Raw genomic sequence first — 17,850 nt, 5'->3', positions numbered from 1 at the left:
TGTCCAGTTGAAGGATTAAGGTAGATACCTTTCGTTTGTCCATTTATAAATGCATCAACCATTACAGTCGAGTAATTCATACTTACTTTTATTCTTCTTGAGGCGGTGGTGGAGAGTGAGTGCAAAAGCAAGGGCAAACACCAGAGCAAAATTAAATGCAATGGTTATCCAAATCCCCAACTGACTCTGTTGTATATCTGCAACAATAAAGTACAGAAGTAATGTATAATGCACGCATTACAAACATTCTACAAACAGCAGCATGTTCCTTATTTTATAAGCACTAGAATGGTTGAGAATCTTTTGGCACAAGTACTTAGTTTACTTGTACCTTCATAGCTAATTAAAATTTGAGGTCACAAAAATAGAGCGTTGAATGTAATGAAACACTAGTTTCTGGGTGAGCCCCAGAGGCTTCCTGAAGCTATCCAAACTGATATAGTGCTATATTAGTTGGGGTTATCAGTCACAGAGTTCTTTTGCCTACCAGGGACCACGAGCCAGAACCTGGCCCCCTCAGAGAAGCGACGGAAGCAATGACCTATGAACACTTTACATTTAAAGTATGTCATATTTGCCATTGACCAGGGAAGGCACCCTGAAAGGTAGGCGAAACAAAACAGAGCACAGTCTGGTGAAAATTGTGAACTATGTTCTTAAAAAAAGCAAAAGAACTACCCCATAAAGAAAACAAACATGCAACACTCATTCAACTAGTTTCTTGCTCGTTAGCGCCACTCCCCCGGCAAGGGGGGAGGTGCAAGGCTGGCTTGCGTGAGCCTGGGTACCCTCCATCCAGATCTTGAATGCTGAAAACCGCTGGCCGGAGGGAGGGAGGGGGGTCAGGGGAGACTCTGGGGCTCACCCATAAACTGGCATTTCATTATATTCAAAACTGGTTTTCTGTGAGGAGCCCCGTCGGTTCCCTGAAGCTAATACCAAAGAGAAGGAAAAATGGGGACTTATCCAGGAGGTGGCAGCAACATAGGTCTCAATGCGAGGAAGAGACAGACGACCGCGACAAGCCCCCCCCCCCCCCCGAAGCAACACAAGGCCCTCAGAGACCCTGGAACGTTTAGGAGATACCTGGGGGCAGTACCCCCTGTTTGACCTCTATAACCCCCGTACCTGAATATCTTCCCAAGACATACTGCCAAAGACAGCCAAAAAAGCAGCATACAGTACTTACTAACCTCTAGGGTACGAGGGTAGACTGCAGGCTGGCTAGACTTAATGACACTGCAGACAACCTGAGACACACGAGCCTTGGAACAAGGAACCAGGGAAACCAGATCAACCTGGAGCACGTCCACCGACACAGAACCGGTGGCATGAAGGTAGCGGCATAAAGCCGCCACCAGACACATCACATGATTCACATCACACCCTAGTCCTAACCAACCAAGCATCCACAACAGAACCCCTCCAGAAGCCTGCCATCTCATTCTCTCATTCTTTGTCAAAAAAAGAGGAGCCAGCTGCAAATGAAGAAAAACGACCACCACCAGGGCCAAACAAACAAACCCCCCTGGCACTGGCAAGAGAATGAAGCTTCCCAACCCAACCCCCAGAGGCAAAAGCCAACAAAAACAAAGCTTCCCAAAAGCAATCACAAACCGAAGGGTCACTACAAACCGAGGAAAAGAAAGAAAGGAATGAACCCGTTCCAAAGATCAAGGCGGCTCAGACAACACTTGAGCAGGCCGGAGGTGAAAAAAGGCATGAGAAAGCGTGCGGAAAGGAGCCAAAGTGACATCCACAGTGAATGCACGATATGAATATGGTGATATAAATGGTGATACACAAGTCTCGGAAAAACCAGACTTGAAGAGCAGAAGAGTAGATCGGACCAGCAAAGTACCTCACTGGGCCGACCTGCTGAAAGAGGCAGAGCTGCGGAAAATGCCCTGGGTTTGGACACTGAGGAAGCAGCGTCTGAAACCAAAACTGGGCCGGCCACCATAAGGCCAGAAGGAGAACTCTCCCTGATAGGACTCCAGCTGAGCTAGAACCTGAAGCAACAGCTGGACCAGGAAGGGGGGGGGGAAAGAAATACTGTACAGGTAACCCCACTTCGACCAGTCCTGCCGAAAAGCATCTACTGCGATGACGTTGCAGTTGAGGAAGGGTGCCACATATATCAGGAGATGCCTCAACCACGCCAACGCAAAGAGGGCCACCTCTGATGTCCTGAACGTCTGACAGAGCCAACTGAAGGATTCGAAGTCAACTGTCCATTCCATGGACAGGGGAATTAACCAAGACAGGCCGTCTGCCAGGACAATGGACACACCCCAGATGTGAACTGCACGGAGAGCAAAGCCCCGAGAACTCGGAAGAGCCACTCAAAGCGACCAGCCCCAAAGAGCCAAGAACCGAAGAGACTCCCCGCGGTTTAGGCAATGAATCACTGGGGCGCAGTCTGAATGAAGCTGGATCGAAGAGCCTCAAATGAGCCAAATCCGCTGCAGCAAAAGCCACAAAATCCCGCAACATGCTGTAAGCCCGACGGTGCCCACTGGCCAGCCTGGTGAGCACCAGTCACAAAGCAGCCAAGATATGAAGAATCTGTGAACACATCGAGTGAAGGGCTCCAGAAGGCGCCAAGGCACCAAACTCCAAAAAACCCGAAGAGGAAGCAGGAGATGCAGTAACCGACAAGGCCCCTAGTGGTCGAACCCAGCGATCGCGAAAGCGGCGAAAGGGGCTGCCCTGAAGATACCAGAACAGCCTCTAAAGCTAGACACTGTCCAGCGGGAAAACCAGTAATGCAAATTTTAGGCTTGTGCACAGCTGCTCGAGTAACCACTCGAGTAACTTGAGTCCCCCTCAAAAGCAGCAGACAACAGGACTGCAGCCTGAATAAATTCACAGGAGGAAGAGAAATGGACGTGGTCTGAGAAACCCACACAAGGCCCAGCCAAGTCTGAACCCAAGATGAAATCAGATGGGGCTTCCTCCAATTTACCAGAAACCCGAACCAGTCAAGCTGGGAAAGAACCATGTCCCTGGTGAGCAGACATGCAGACCGATTGGTAGCTCAAACCAACCAGTCATAAAAGTAGGCCAGAACCCAAACCCCTAGCAGACGAAGACAGATCACCACAACCCGTATTAAATGTATGAACATGTGAGGTGCCAGATTTAAGCCGAATGGAAGGTAATGAAAGCGGTAAGCCTGATGCCCGACTACGAAACCAAGCCAATTCCTAAACCCCGGTCAAACAGGAACGTGCCAATGTGTGTTCTTGAGGTCCAGGGATAACATCCAAGCACCCAGCTCGAGAAGGAGCTGTACTGGGACAAAGCAGTCATCCAAAAGGAGGGACAAGGAATCCAATGGTTCAGATGGGACAAGTCTAGAATGAACCGCAGATCCGCTCAGTCCCATTTTGGAATTGGAAATAAGCGGGAGACCCACCTGAGAGACAAAGTCGTATCAACCACGCCCAAGTGAACCCACTCCAAGATGACCTGACAGACCAGGAAGAAGCCTGCCCCCACCAGCTCTGAACCTTCTACCGAAGGAGGAACCGCCTAACACTACCAAAAGCCAAAGGAGACGACACGAAAGGCCTATGAATCGTGGGACCAAGTGTGGGCAAACAGAGCCAGCCTCCCCCCCCCCCCATTGCCCCATCAATGGGGCGCCCATGAAAGGTCCCACACGACCTCCAAGAAGCCAAGTTCTGTGCAGAGCGACCAGATGAAAAAGGCCTTGGAGGACGCACCGGTTCCAAAACTGGCACCCCCACAGGCCCATATCAACCTACTGAAACTTGAGCCCAGTACAACCCACCCTGGGAAGAGCAAGCTCGCCTTTCCCCTCCGCCACTCCTGGAGCACCAGCAAATTAGAAATTGGGCGGCAACTGGCAGAAGCTGCCAACAAAAACTAAGTAACAGTCCTCCGGAAATAACAAGGGACAGAACAGAGGCGAAAACTGTAAGGCCAGGGCCCAAGCAGAATCTAAAGAGTGAGGACAGCCTGCTGACACACAAAATAAGAGGCAAAAAACATATAAACTGCTTGCCGGAGGATCGGTGCAAACAGCTTCAATAAGGCAGCCGATGCTTCGGCAGCCAAAACCAGAACACCAGCCAAAGGCCCCCAATCTATGCTTTCACATCCTCTGAAAACCAATCTGAGGACAGCTCAAGAAGGCCGAAGAAGTACAAGACCAAACCCAAATGACCCCGAGTTAGATGGTCATCCGCCACCAAGACAGCCGAGAGAGAGGGGACCTGAGCATGCAACTGCTCCAGACCCACATCACTGGAAAGTGCAGTGGCAAAGAGATACACACTGAGAAACTCCAATGAGCCCCCCCCCTTCCCCAAAAACACCTGCAACAGTGAGGAAACCTCTCGCTACTCAAGCTCATGGGTCCGGCAAAACCCATGCCAAGCTCCAAAGGAAAAGAAAGGGCTGTCTTCCAGCCAGGAAGACTCCGGACCTTTGTAATGCACCAAATATGGGGAAGAAGAACCAAACTGAAAGGAAGCTAGATCCATTAACGAGGCATAAACCGTTAATTTATGATTTAAATTACCTCTCGCAGGAGGTAAGCACCAAGGGCCTCCCGAACCTTCCCAGGGAAAATCTAAGAGGAAGGAAACCTCCGGAAGGACGCATCTGTGGAACCCAAGGGTACCTGGAAATGAATCCAGGGAGAACTGCACCCAACTCAAATTCACACAGAAACGAAGGATACGAAAACACTCGGCCCTGCAACAATAAGCCCCACTCCGAATGCACAAAGGCCCAGGCAGGATCAAAAGGCGTCCAAGCACTTAAAGTAGACTCCCGAGCCCCGGGAACCCCTGAAAGACCCCGGGGCAGAGCTCATATCCAACCCCACTACCATTGAAGAAAAGACAGAGTTCAAGGTAAAAGCTTCAAAGAGAGGTGTCTGCTGGGTTGACTCTGAAACTTCGGCGAAGAATTCGGGCTCAACCTCTGTCCCTGAGTCGGAAGGGGCAACCCCCAAAACCACCCGAGCCTCATCCCAAGCTAAATCCCACTCCAGCCTGGAAACCCTCAGTTTAGGAGCTCGATGCAGCTGGGAAAGGATCAGGGCAAATAACACCCACCTGGGAAGGAAGCAAGGGCGTGGACAGAACCAAGGTTGAAGTAACCAATGCCCCCATATCCTGGTCCCTTAAATACAAACAGGGCAGCTCCGGGTCTTCCAACTGGGGAACCAACTTGGCCCATTGCAACACAATACCTAGCATGCAACTAAGCTGCCGCCTGACCTCAAACACCCTCAGACGAGAAATGGGTAAAATGAATAAGTGGAGAACATGTCCCACAAGACTCAAGGTCATAAGTGTCTATGACCCAACAGACAGCATGACAGAGGCAGGATGGATGATCGTCACCACAAGGCACAGGCAATGAACACCCTTCGGCATCGCACAAGGCAAGACAGGCCTTGAAGACATATCCAAGGTACTGTACTCCCGAGCCCTACGAGGATTACCAGGGCCCATAGGGTATATTAGCCCTACGGGAAGTCCAGGCACTGGGGACAGTAATCCGTCTGCTGCAGGCAAACTGACAACCGCTATTGCTGTGAAACCTCTGGGCAACAGAGGACAACTATCAAACACAACCTAGGTTAGTATAATGGGAAGCTAGATAGATCTCTGCCAAGGAAGCGATAATGCGCTAAAACAAAGACAAAAATGTATCCTGAAGCAACACCCACAGACTAAGAGGTCCCCCAGAAAGAATCCTCGGCTGCTGCTGAATGCAAGCAGCACTTGCACCCAGCACAAACCCACTCCCTACCCAAGGTAAGAAGGGAAGCCAAAAAAAAACCCCGGGTGAACTCCAAGGGCAAGAACCACACCAAGTGATGAAGTCCTCAAATGGGAGCGAGACCTAAACGACCCAGGGAAGATAACCCTGACACGCAAGAGAAGTACTTACCGGGCACCTAGGGAAGGGAATCCAAAGCACATGCAGCTCAGTATACACAACACAAAGCCAGACAAAAATTGAGGCCAGAGAGGACATGTGAACACTGGCTTATCAGTCGGGGAAGGGTGAGGCGCTAACAAGCAGGCGTGCTGGTTGGATGTGTTGCTTGTTTCATTGTTTTCTATTGAGAGGAGTTATTTGGCTCTGTTTGGATGTAGTTTGCAATTTTAACCAGTTAGAGGCTTGTAATGGTTCGCCTACCTTTCTGGTAGTATTCCCGATCAATGGCAGACATGACAAACTTTAAATATAGAGAGCTCATATGACCATTTCTCCCTTTGGCCCTCTAAAGGGGGGGGGGGGGCCAGGTTCTGGTTCATGGCACCCGGTAGGCACTCAAACTTCCAAGGACTGATGGCACCAAACTAATAGAGCACTTGTCAGTTTGATAGCTTCATGGAGCTGACAGGGATCCCCTCAGAAAACATACTATTGTTGCTGTTATTACACAATTGCCATGTCACATGTAACTATCTACATTTTCATGCACCATTACAAACCACTCAGCAGTTTTGGTGGGTGTAATAATCTGGTAAACAGTCATCAGAATTTAGCCTATCTCTGCATGTTTTGCATGAAATTCTAACTGCATGCACTTAATACACTGTACAGGTATTAGATTTTCTTCATATTTTGATGTTCTACAGTGATTTTTTTTCAAGTGCAATGATGCATTGGGCTGTCAATAATGTTATTTGTATCACAGAACATGTAGAACATAGTTAACACTATCGGTAACTTTGGACCGGACTCGCGTCCATTATTTTTCTCCCGAGTCCTAACTTTGGACCGGACTTGCGTCCACTACAAAAAATATTTGTATAAAATTCATTTTTTATCCAATCGACCTCGGGATAGTATCAAAATAAGCGCCTTTAGATTGCACACAATTTGATACCAAAATGAAAGATATAACATAAAACTTGATGTCCGAACACTTAAAAGATTAAAAATAGGCTTTTGGTCAAAATATTAAAATATTTGTTAAAATTCTACTTATTGTCCTATTATCTTGGGACTAGTTTTAAAATGCGCGCCTTTACATCGCGAACAATTTGATACCAAAATGAAAGATGTAACACAAAAATTTATGTCAGAACACTCGAAAGATATAAATAATTTTGTGATGATGAGCGTCCAGAATTAAAATATTTGTTAAAATTCCAGTTATTGCTCTATTATTATGGAACTAGTTTTAAAATACGCGCCTTTTTATTGCGAACAATTTGATACCAAAATGAAAGACGTAACACAAAATTTGATGTTATCAAATAGAACGAGTATACACATTAGGTTGCAGTGTACATATTGGTGCTCGTTCACGGGTAACTTTAGGCTTTTCTGCGGGGAGGCACTCCAGGCTTTTGTACATTATATTCATACACATCTGTAGGGAATTTAATTGCGAACACAATGATACCAAAACGAGCGACGTAGCACGAGAATTAAGGTGAGAAAAATGAAACGAGTATGCACATGTTACAGATTTTGTGCGCTCACGGGTAACTTTTGCTGACTTTAGGCTTTGCTGTTGGGAGTCGCACCAGGCTTTTGGACATTATATTTATACACACCTGTAGGGAATTTAATTGCGAACACAATGATACCAAAATGAGTGACGTAGCACGAGAATTAAGGTGAGAAGGCTGAAACGAGCATACACATTTAGGTGTCACCTTGCGCTTACCCGCACGCTCGCCCGCACGCTTGGTGCAAGACCCCTAAGTTGACCGTGCGCCTGCCCGGTGAGCGATAGTGTTAAGGCCAGATACACTTGTCACTAACATAACCACAATATTATATTTTTTCAGTTATAAAATATACAGTTTTGGCTGTTATTACACTACATACATGCATCATAGTGTTTATTTTATTATATTATATATATATATATATATATATATATATATATATATATATATATATATATATATATATATATATATATATATATATGTCGTACCTAGTAGCCAGAACTCACTTCTCAGCCTACTATTCAAGGCCCGATTTGCCTAATAAGCCAAGTTTTCCTGAATTAATATATTTACTATAATTTTTTTCTTATGAAATGATAAAGCAACCCTTTTCTCTATGTATGAGGTCAATTTTTTTTTATTGGAGTTAAAATTAACGTAGATATATGACCGAACCTAACCAACCCTACCTAACCTAACCTAACCTATATTTATAGGTAAGGTTAGGTTAGGTAGCCAAAAAAAGCTAGGTTAGGTTAGGTAGGTTAGGTAGACGAAAAAACATTAATTCATGAAAACTTGGCTTATTAGGCAAATTGGGCCTTGAATAGTAGGCTGAGAAGTGCGTTCTGGCTATTAGGTACGACATATATATATATATATATATATATAGATATATATATATATACACAGGCATACCTCAGTTTAAGAGTTTAATTGGTTCCTGGAGACGCCTCGTTTTCCGAAAACTCGCATTCCGAAGCTAATTTTCCCATAAGAAATAAAGGGAAATGAATTAATCCGTTCCTGACTACCCCAAAAACCCCACATCAAACTAAATTTTTATACCTAATTCATCTAAATAAACCTACAAAACTATGTTTAAGTTATTACTTACCTTGCTGTTGAATGCTGTAGGCGTATGGAAGATGGTGAGGAGGTGGGAGGAAGAGAGGAGTTACTGTTTGGAAGGGGAGTCCCCTTCCATTATCACATCAGGCAGTGAGGACTTCACTGGTATGCACACTCTGGCACATTTTGCCTGCATACCACTAGGACTTGCTTGTTTTACTAAGAATTTGTCTAATGACACTTGTTTTTCCCTACATTTTAACACTTGTCTGTAGTAAGACATCACATTATCATTTAAAAGGTCAATGCAACGGCCTGCTACAGCTTTATCTGGGTGAGTTTTTTCAACAAAACTTTGCAGTTCTTCCCATACTTCACACATTTTCTTAATCAAGAAGGGACATCCTCTACTGCCTCTACTCACAGCTATTTTCTTAGGTTGAACCTTACTAATGGCTTTCTTGAGACCCATGGCAAGATATATAATGACAACTTTTATGCTCAAATGGCCAAAAAACCGATAAAAAACTGTAAATCCTTGTGAAGAATTCAGGTGGGATAGTCACTGGACACTGGTAAACTGAGGCGCGATCGCCATGCCACCACGCGCCAGTCGGCCTGTACACGTATCAACAAACTCGCGTCCCGAGGTAACCCTCGCCTTCCGAGACATATTTTTGGAGTAAATCCTGCTCGTCTTCCGAAAAACTCGCATACAGGGACACTCGCATTCCGAGGTAGCACTGTATATATGTATATGTATATGTATATGTATATATATATATATATATATATATATATATATATATATATATATATATATATATATATATATATATATATATATATATATATATGTATATATATATATATGTATATATATATATGTATATATATATATGTATATATATATATATGTATATATATATATATGTATATATATATATATGTATATATATATATGTATATATATATATATATATATATATATATTATTAAATATGACCGAAAAAGTAAGATTAATAATTCTAAAACGAATTTTCTCAATCTTTCGTACATTACGCTTCACTGTTGGAGGTAAATCAAAAATCACTTCTCCAAAATTCATTTTTATTTCTAGTCTGACGCGACACGGGCGCGTTTCGTAAAACTTATTACATTTTCAAAGACTTCACAAATACACAACTGATTAGAACTTGCGTTTCCCTGATTTTATATCTACATTTGAGTGAGGTGGGAAGGGTGATGTGGCATTACATTTGAGTGAGGTGGGAAGGGTGATGTGGCATTAACACAAGACAGAACACTAGGGGATATTAATAGGGTATTAAAAGTATCAACACAAGACAGAACAGAAACAATGGGTATTGAATAGAAGTGTTTGTAGAAAGCCTATTGGTCCATATTTCTTGATGCTTCTATATTGGAGCGGAGTCTTGTACGAAAGATTGAGAAAATTCGTGTTAGAATTATTAATCTTACTTTTTCGGTCATATTTAATAATATATGTCTACAGGAAAGACTGCTACCAAAATATACTAATATATATATATATATATATATATATATATATATATATATATATATATATATATATATATATATGTATATATATATGTATATATATATGTATATATATATATATATATATATATATATATATATATATATATATATATATATATATATATGTATATATATATATATATATATATATATATATATATGTATATATATATGTATATATATATATATATATATATATATATATATATATATATATATATGTATATATATATATATATATATATATATATATATATATATATATATATATGTATATATATATATATATATATATATATATATATATATATATATATATATATATATATATATATATATATATATATATATATATATATATATATATATGTATATATATATATATATATATATATATATATATATATATATATATATATGTATATATATATATATATATATATATATATATATGTATATATATATATATATATATATATATATATATATATATATATATGTATATATATATATATATATATATATATATATATATGTATATATATATATATATATGTATGTATATATATATATATATATATATATATATATATATATATATATATATATATATATATATATATATATATATATATATATGTATATATATATATATATATATATGTATATATATATATATATATATATATATATATATGTATATATATATATATATATATATATATATATATATATATATATATATATATATATATATATATATATATATATGTCGTACCTAGTAGCCAGAACGCACTTCTCAGCCTAATATGCAAGGCCCGATTTGCCTAATAAGCCAAGTTTTCCTGAATTAATATATTTTCTCTAATTTTTTTCTTATGAAATGATAAAACTACCCATTTCATTATGTATGTAGTCAATTTTTTTTTATTGGAGTTAAAATTAACGTAGTTATATGACCGAACCTAACCAACCCTACCTAACCTAACCTAACCTATCTTTATAGGTTAGGCTAGGTTAGGTAGCCGAAAAAGTTAGGTTAGGTTAGGTTAGGTAGGTTAGGTAGTCGAAAAACAATTAATTCATGAAAACTTGGCTTATTAGGCAAATCGGGCCTTGCATAGTAGGCTGAGAAGTGAGTTCTGGCTACTAGGTACGACATATATATATATATGTATATATATATATATATATATATATATATATATATATATATATATATATATATATATGTCGTACCTAGTAGCCAGAACGCACTTCTTAGTCTACTATGCAAGGCCCGATTTGCCTAATAAGCCAAGTTTTCATGAATTAATGTTTTTTCGACTACCTAACCTACCTAACCTAACCTAACCTAACTTTTTCTGCTACCTAACCTAACCTAACCTATAAAGATAGGTTAGGTTAGGTTAGGTAGGGTTGGTTAGGTTCGGTCATATATCTACGTTAATTTTAACTCCAGTAAAAAAAATTGACCTCATACATAATGAAATGGGTAGCTTTATCATTTCATAAGAAGAAAATTAGAGAAAATATTTTAATTCAGGAAAACTTGGCTTATTAGGCAAATCGGGCCTTGTGTAGTAGGCCAAAAAGTGCGTTCTGGCTACTAGGTACGACATATATATATATATATATATATATATATATATATATATATATATATATATATATATATATATATATATGTATATATATATATATATATATATATATATGTCGTACCTAATAGCCAGAACTCACTTCTCAGCCTACTATTCAAGGCCCGATTTGCCTAATAAGCCAAGTTTTCCTGAATTAATATATTTACTATAATTTTTTTCTTATGAAATGATAAAGCAACCCTTTTCTCTATGTATGAGGTCAATTTTTTTTTATTGGAGTTAAAATTAACGTAGCTATATGACCGAACCTAACCAACCCTACCTAACCTAACCTAACCTACATTTATAGGTAAGGTTAGGTTAGGTAGCCAAAAAAAGCTAGGTTAGGTTAGGTTAGGTAGGTTAGGTAGACGAAAAAACATTAATTCATGAAAACTTGGCTTATTAGGCAAATCGGGCCTTGAATAGTAGGCTGAGAAGTGCGTTCTGGCTATTAGGTACGACATATATATATATATATATATATATATATATATATATATATATATATATATATATATATATATATATATATATATATATTGTGACGATAATCTCCTTCAAGAGATTGAGCCTGCTCTTCCCTCCAAAATTACGTCTTCACAATTATATAAAAAGACTATGGAAGAAATGTCCAACAACGACAACAACACCAGCACCAGCAAGGCTTGCCAGGGTGAGCAGAAACGTATGCAACCAGCCACCTGTTCGAACTCCAACCACCAAACTACCCGTTGATCGCTACGGCTCCGCTGATTGGTCGCCGGTCTGGCTGCACCTGCACTCGCCCCCAATACTACCTGATGTCTGGGGTCACCCCAACATCAGTCCTCAGAATGTTCCGTGCTTTCGTAGCCAGCACTCCTCCCAGCTAGACGTTAGCGTGTACTGAGAGAGGTGGTGGCTTTAAGCCAATATTCCAGCACCTCCCACTTAACTTTTGTGTTGCACTTCTTATTATTTTGCCTTAACGTAACTTTCATTGTGTCATTTAAGTATTCTTATTATTTTGATTCATTGATTTTATTATACATATTTGTTTGTCCATATTTTCATGTTTTGATTTATTTAACGTAATTAAAATTTCATTGTTAAAGTTTTACTTGTGTTTTGTGTGTCTTCTCCTTACCTTACCACAGACGAAGTTCCAGTTTTTCTATTTTTTTTATAACTATGTGACGAGGCCATACCCCTAGCCTTAAACAGCCGAACACCAACGCGTTACCGTCACAAGTTATATGGGGGCCTGTCCTAGGAGCTTAACTCAGGTACTGGTGCCAAGTGGTAATTTATGGTAAGCGTATTTAACTCTGTTAACGTAGCTTTACTAATTTTTCATTCAATTTCATTTTTTATAAGGTGCGGTGTATTGTGCATTACGAGAGTAACATATAGTGAAGGTGAGACAACTTTGGATTACGTGGTGACTGTAGGCCTCAGTCATACTCTTAATTGGTCATCTCTCCCTCCTTGTTATTACTCGTATTTACCATCTATGTCCCTTGAATATTTCTCATTCTGACAGATCATCATATTGGTACCCTGGTACTGTGGTCTGCCCCGGGTCAAGAGTACCCAATCTTCTGCAATCTGACTGTAGGAGGACAAAGAGGGCCATAGTTCCTCTAGCTCGAACTTTAGTTGCTGAATTGGGACCTCAGCAGCAGTTCTCGTCACCAGTTGACACCTCGCACCCCTACACGTCAGTCAGAGATGATGATACATACAACGGTAGGGAATTAGCTTATTTTTTCAGAGCACAAAAGTTCGCTAATTCTGTAAGTATCATATTAAATTCAGTAGGAAAAACTTGCTTTATGTCCTTTAGAGACTTGGCAAGGTATGCCTACATCCTTGGACTACCAATTTTACTTTTGAAGCATTTAACTGTTTCATTTGTTTTCGAAACTTTGTTTCATTTGTTAGTAGGATTTTCTTGCCCTTATTCTCTTACATGAGTACCGGGTACAAGATTTCCTGCGCCCTTGATTTCATTTAATCATTTAATATCTTTCACTTAACGTTAATTGTTAAAGATCACACAGGATAGGTACCAGTTGCCACGTTGTCCTGTTTCTGACATTTCATTATTGAACATTCGTGTACCTTTATTTGCTAATTTCACCATGTTTCGTCTCCAAACTTTCCGTGCAAATCCAGCAGGTGAAATAGGGACTTTAAGTCGTGCCAAGAGGACTGAACTACAAACTCTTGCACATGAGTATCAACTAGAAGTTCCCTATCAAGCCAACAAAAATGACCTACACAACCTGTTGCTGGATTACTATTTAGAGCAAGGTAAGATAGACTCTGAAACTCATGAAACTTACTATATTGCAGATAAAACTGACTTGGCAACGATGAAACTTAAACTAGAGCTGGCTAAGATTGAACGTGAGCAGCAAAAGGAAGCCCGCGAACAGCAAAGGGAAGCCCTCGAACAACAAGAACGAGCAGCTGCCATACGAAGGGAAGAACACGAACGCGAAGCCGCTTTGAGGAGAGACGAACAAGAACGAGAAATCACCCTCAGAGAACGTGAAGCTGCTTTGAGGAGAGAAGAACACGAACGTGAGGTCGCATTACTCCGTGAACGTGAACGAGTACAGCTTGAAACCAAACAACGCGAGTTGGAGATGCAACGCGAACATGACAAGCAACAAGCAACTCTGGCTCTTGAGTGTCGTCAACGGGAATACACGTTGGAAACTTCACACCTCGCTCAACGCCAGCAAGCTACTGCCAACCTTCCCGTCAGTTTTAATATATCACATGCAAGTAAGTTAATGCCATCCTTTGTAGAAGCAGAAGTTGATGTGTTCTTTACCACCTTTGAAACCCTTGCTAATCAACTCAGTTGGCCTGTCGACCAATGGGCCACACTTCTCAGAGTCCATCTTACAGGTAGAGCTGCAGTCACACTCAGTACTTTGGCGTCTGAGAATGACTACTACACTCTGAAACAAGCAGTGTTGGACGCCTACCTCCTCTCTACTGAAAGTTATAGAAGGAAATTCCGTGACCACCTGAAGGCAAGTACCACTACCTTCCTAGAGTTTGCTAACACGAAACGGAGGTATTTCATGAAATGGCTGGAAGCAGCACATGTCTCTACTTTTACAGAACTCGTCAACCTGATGCTTGTTGAAGAATTCTTGAGACGTGTGCCGCCTCCTGTCCGCCTCTACTTAGCAGATAAAGAAGAAACCGACTACCTGAAGTGTGCTAAGTCGGCTGACACTTACAGCCTCATCCACCGGCTGACACCTGAACCATCCTCCAGTAAGAAGTCGTGGTACAGTTACGAGAAGGTGAGCCCCGATCAAGCTGGTTCACAACTGTACTGCAAGTATTGTAGACTCTATGGACATACCATAGACAAGTGTGGTAAGTCTCAATACAAGGGAACCACTGACCAACAAAGACCCAAACCAACTCCTCCTAAGTCCGGTAAGCCTGTGATGAATGTTGGTGTTGATGTTAATGATCTTTCTCTTTTCAGTAACCACCTGTATACTGGAACTGTCTCTGCCAACGGTTCAAATCCGGAGGGACGTTTCAAATTGAAGATCTTGAGGGACACAGCGGCTCTACAATCGATCATCTTGAAGTCGGCTGTGCCCAACATAGTCTACACCGGGGAAACAGTCTTCATCACTGACCTCACTGCTACCACTCCATACCCTCTCGCCAGAGTCCACCTGGATTGTCCCTACGTGAACGGGGAAGTCCAAGTCGCCGTCAGGGAAAAGCCTTTTCCCATGCCTGGAGTGCAACTTCTCCTAGGCAACGACTTGGCAGAAGACCTGCAACCAACCAACCTGATCGTCATGGACAAACCCCAGGTGTGTAACTCTGTGCCAAGTAACCCTATTCTTGAGTATGTTCCAGCAGAGGTTCAAGAGAGTGATGATGTTTCTCCTCCGGTTCTCGTGACCACCCGTGCACAAGCCGCACGTCCACAGCCAGCTGACTCTACTGCTACCGCTGTCCCTCAAGACCCTCAGAAACTACCCCCGCATCTGACCAAGTTGGAGTTCCGTAAGTTGCAGAGGGAAGATCTTACTTTAACACCATTGTTTTTCCAGGCTGAGACTCAACCCGACAGTATTCCTGGGTTCTTCCTAGAGAACGACTTGCTCTACCGCAGATATAGACCCAGTAAACTGAAGGAGGAGGACGATTGGGCCAACACCGAACAACTTGTGATTCCCACCAGCCTGCGGCCCACTATTCTACACCTGGCCCACGGAGCATTCTCCCACTACGGCTTCAACAAGACTTACCATGGGATTCGTCAAGACTACTACTGGCCAGGTATGGTAAACAACGTCAAACAGTACGTAAAACAGTGTCATACATGTCAGATGGCAGGCAAACCGAACGTCTCCATTCCCAGAGCACCACTGATTCCCATACAGGTGCCTGCGGAACCTTTCCACAGACTCATAATAGACTGTGTTGGTCCTTTACCTCGGACCAGTTCAGGTAACGCCTACATCCTAACCCTCCTGTGTCCTACCACCAGATTTCCCATAGCAGTTCCAGTGAAGAACATCACGGCTGCTACGGTTATCAAACATCTATTGAAGATCTTCACTCAATACGGATTTCCCAGGGAGATTCAAAGTGACTGTGGCACCAACTTCACCAGTGATCTCTTCAAAAGGACACTGGAGGAGTTCAACATCAAACAGGTATTGTCCAGCCCCTATCATCCTGCTTCACAGGGTTCTCTTGAACGTAGTCATCAGACCATCAAAGCACTCTTGAAAAAGTTTTGTAGTGAAACCTCAAAGGATTGGGATAAGCAGATTGACCTAATAATGTGTATTTTCAGAAGTCTCCCCAATGAGTCCCTAGGAGTATCTCCTTATGAGATGCTCTACGGCCGTAAGTGCCGTACTCCCCTTAAGGCTTTCAAAGACTCTCTCAGAGATGCCACCTTCAGTGAGCATCAGAATGTGCCCCAGTTTCTTCAAAACCTTCAACACATTCTAGAGAGAGTCCACCGCTTTGCTCATGATAATCTATTGAAAGCCCAGGTGAGAATGAAGACTCATTACGACCAGACCAGCAAAGTAAGAAAATTCAAGCCGGGAGACTTCGTCCTTGCTTATTTCCCTATCCCAGGTTCACCTTTACAAAACAGATTTTCAGGACCCTACTGCGTCAAAGAGTGCAGGAATAATAATAATTATGTGATAGAGACTCCAGATAGGCGGCGGAAGACCCAGCTGTGCCACGTCAACCTCCTGAAGCAATATAATGGTACTCCTCCCACTGTCTTGATTAATTGTTCTACCTTCACAGAACCCTACATCCACAGTGAGACCATCCCGGCTTCTTCTCCCGAAAGCACTGACAAGGAGTCGGCGCTTTCTAATTCCAAAATCCTTAATGATCTTCCCAAATGCTTTCAGGATAATAATCGTGCTCCTATGCCCTCTTCTAATTCCACTCTCACCTCGTCAGATAAGCCCTTCATCCTCCATGTCGACGCCAATGGTACCGACGTGGGTGGTGTCGTGATGCAGCAACGAGGCGAGAAGAATACACCTGTCAGCGACTACTGCTACAAGGATCTACGGAACAATTGGCAAGGAGCTACTCTTCCTCATCCTGAAGCTTCAGCACTTCACTCCACACCTGAAAAGTGCTCGGTCCACCATCAATACGGACCACACCACCCTACACCTCCTGCAGCACGCCCACTTCTCATCTCAACGTCTTCTACTATGGGCTTGCTACCTGCAGAAATTCAACCTGGAGACACGCTATACCAAGAGTCTGACAACATCTTAGCCCATGATCTCTCCAGAGTTTATGAAGTAGAAGCAACTCCATCCATTACTCCACCACATAACGACGTACTTCTTCCAGAACCGCAGGCTTCGGGGGAGAGTTGTGACGATAATCTCCTTCAAGAGATTGAGCCTGCTCTTCCCTCCAAAATTACGTCTTCACAATTATATAAAAAGACTATGGAAGAAATGTCCAACAACGACAACAACACCAGCACCAGCAAGGCTTGCCAGGGTGAGCAGAAACGTATGCAACCAGCCACCTGTTCGAACTCCAACCACCAAACTACCCGTTGATCGCTA

The 17,850-nt window shown here is 41.8% G+C and overlaps 1 non-coding gene across 1 annotated transcript in view; it reads right to left on the bottom strand.

The window, feature by feature from the left end:
- LOC123761398 (uncharacterized) overlaps positions 1 to 17,850 on the bottom strand; it is a 61,332-nt gene that overhangs the window by 11,682 nt on the left and 31,800 nt on the right. The window contains exon 7 of the transcript XR_011224854.1: positions 87 to 197. This is a non-coding gene — a transcript (uncharacterized protein). The remainder of the gene's footprint in view (positions 1 to 86; positions 198 to 17,850) is intronic.

This window comes from Procambarus clarkii, chromosome 7, assembly GCF_040958095.1.
Source record: "Procambarus clarkii isolate CNS0578487 chromosome 7, FALCON_Pclarkii_2.0, whole genome shotgun sequence".
Lineage (NCBI taxonomy): Eukaryota > Metazoa > Arthropoda > Malacostraca > Decapoda > Cambaridae > Procambarus > Procambarus clarkii.
This window is presented reverse-complemented; position numbering and strand designations above follow the sequence as displayed.